Raw genomic sequence first — 3,008 nt, forward strand, 5'->3', positions numbered from 1 at the left:
GAAGAGGACTCCACATCCATCTCGTGGGGACTCTGGGTACACGGCAGGGTAATGGAAACCCTGTGTGAGATCCAGAGGAGCTTGGCGGCCTGATCCACCGCCCACCTCTTCCCGTCTTCGAGCGCGACTTTTATAAGACGTATTTACGATTTCTATTTTGGTGGCTCGTTCACCCAGAGCATCCGGAGCTCTGCACCGTGGAGCCTAGCAACCTCCATGAGACCGTCTGTGTTGTCTGTCTGTAACTGCAACTCAATCAAGTTTTCCAGCCTACACCATTGCCATCTCGGTGTAAGTAAACAATCTTTAAAACTACCGCTACGCGTTTGTGCCTAATTCCAGCTCGACGGCCTTCCCTCTCCAACCCGGCATGCCCGGGCTGCTGGCCACAGCCCGCGTGCAGCACAAAAAAGGGCTCAGGTCGCTCCCGGCCCGCACAATTATAAATAGCATTTAAATACCAATGAGATTCTTTTTATAGCCTTGAAAACATTTCATCAGGTTGTTTGCTAAAAATACACATATTACTGTTTAATAAATGTGATTTTGCTACACAAGTGAAATTTACCATTTAAAACTTTTATATGAGTTGCCACCCTTTGTTTTAAATATTAGAACAATTTTCCAGTCCAAGCTGGACAGAAGTGTCCTGGTCTGGGATCAACAGACAAATTTAATTTTTAGAGGGGGGTATTACCAATTATTTTTATCACATTTTTGTGATATTCGTATGCATTTAAAGTTTTGACATCTTAAAACAAACCAACCAACGAAACAAACAACACAAAACAGATAAGACAGTTTTTGCTGCAATGGTAAAGCCATGGCTTAGGTGAGGAAGACACTGTTGATTTGATGGTAATAAGGCCTCATAGTCTATCAGTTACCTTTTCTACTGGATTGATTACACTGTGATTTTTGTAAAATTAGAAAAACACACAAACCTTTTAAGAAAACTCCTTGCAGTGAACTATTATTTATATTTACAGTGCTATGTAAAGTGGCAATGTACACATCATTGCAATTCTTGGCGTATGCTTTTATACATATCAAATGACAAATATTATTTATATTTATGTTATTGTTTTTAATGTCCATTGCCCCATTTTGGCGATTAGAATTGGGGACCTTGACGATTTTTTTTCCAAATGTGAGATCGAGGGATGCCAATACCCTTGTTACAATTTAACCAAGTTGCCATTTTAAAAGATGAGTTTTTCCTTTAGAGGGACAATTTCTCCCTCCAAATTTACTTAGAAAGCTTTTTTTTACATTTTTATGATTATTGTGAAATCTTTAGGAAACTTGGATAAAGCAATACTGTTGTTCGCCTGAATATAAATTTAAAATTATACCAGCACTTTTGTGCCAACGAAATAGAAAAAAAACCCAAATAAAATAAAAGCTGCATTAGCCAAATTCAAGACAGAAAATCATTTTACCTCTCCTGCTATAGGTGCTAGAATTTCAGGGTACTTTGCTACAACAGGAGTCACAACAGTTGTTACTGCATTTAAAGCTCTGAAGTCTACTATTAGTTTTAAGGTTTTTCCCTTTGCCTTTCGTCAAATTGGGGAGTTACACACACTAGGCATCTGTACTATTACTTCCTGACTTAAATTATCTACTATGAGTTATAATCCTATTTCAACTTCTAGTGAATATTTATATTGCCTTTGTGTATGTGTGTGGGAGGGGGGGGGGAGTGGGGAGGAAGGAGGAGGTTGGTCCCTGAATCAAGGCACAAGCCTGTATCTTGCCAATTTAACCTCTTTTTTTTGCTCAAACCTTAGAAAATGCCTCCATTCAATTGTCTTGGTTAACCCTATCAATCACAGCAAAAACCTTAATAGCTACACACTGAGTCTTTATAAACACTTTTCTTTCTAGGATACCTACACTATTCATAAACACCTTAATGATCTTGCAAAGCAGCCTACTTCTTAGGCTTTACTTCTCTTGCAACCTCTAGCACAGAGGTTAATTCTCTCTGCTACTGGCTTTCTATCAGACCAGCGATAGGAGTTATTTTACTTAACCCAAACACACCCTTTTTTAAACTACTGACTTCAGGCACTTTTTCTTCACTGTTTTTTTTTTTTTAAACACTTTTCACATCTTCCTCTGATAGCTGCTTTTACAGCTGTAACTTGCTTAACCTGTTTTTCTGCTTCCCTCTTTTTTCCTTTTCCTCTCTTTCACAGCTTTTTGCTTTCTGAATCTTTCTGTGTAAGGAAACAAACTTTGAATGAGAGAACCTAGTGGATTTTGTCTTTAACTCCCTCACATAGGGCTGTAACAATACAGACACCATCTGTGTCGGGGCAATTTCAATCATAATGGTTTTCAACCTGTACAGACTCAAAACTTTTTAAGAACTGGGTCTCCCTGCTGTCCCAAAAATGGCTATGAAGGGGGAAATCAGGGGACCAGGCTGCAACCCTTCTTGTTCCCCAACCCTGAAAGGTTACCCCTTACGCATTATTATAGGTTTTTTTCTCTGCAATACATCCTGACAAGTGGCTTTTTGAATATCTTAGTAGCCATCAGTGATGTTTGTTCCTGCATCCTTAGTTACTTTCCTTAGTTATACCTATCCTCTCTCCACTGTGGGATTTCCACTGTGAGATTTGGGTTGGGCCCCCAAATAGTAGGTTGCAACCCTTTCTACTCAGATCTAAATACATGGACTATACTAGCTCTTCACAACAAAGAAAAACCAGAGCCTTACACACAATCTGTTTCCCTATTTCAAACACTAACTAACAATCAGCAATAAATAATCTCAAAATCTCAAAAGTCTCAAGATAAAACAATCTTACAAGCATTTCTGCTGTCAATTCACACTAGGATCCCAGACAAGCCCCCAGTTCGTTGCACTTAAAAAGTAGGGTTTTAAACCTATTACTCTAAGAATCGACACAACACTCAGTTGATTAATACCAGAAAGACTTGCTTTTTAAAAACTACCAACAATCTACAAAACTAAATGACAGAAAAAGACTCTT

Source organism: Alligator sinensis, unplaced genomic scaffold, assembly GCF_000455745.1.
Source record: "Alligator sinensis unplaced genomic scaffold, ASM45574v1 scaffold481_1, whole genome shotgun sequence".
Lineage (NCBI taxonomy): Eukaryota > Metazoa > Chordata > Crocodylia > Alligatoridae > Alligator > Alligator sinensis.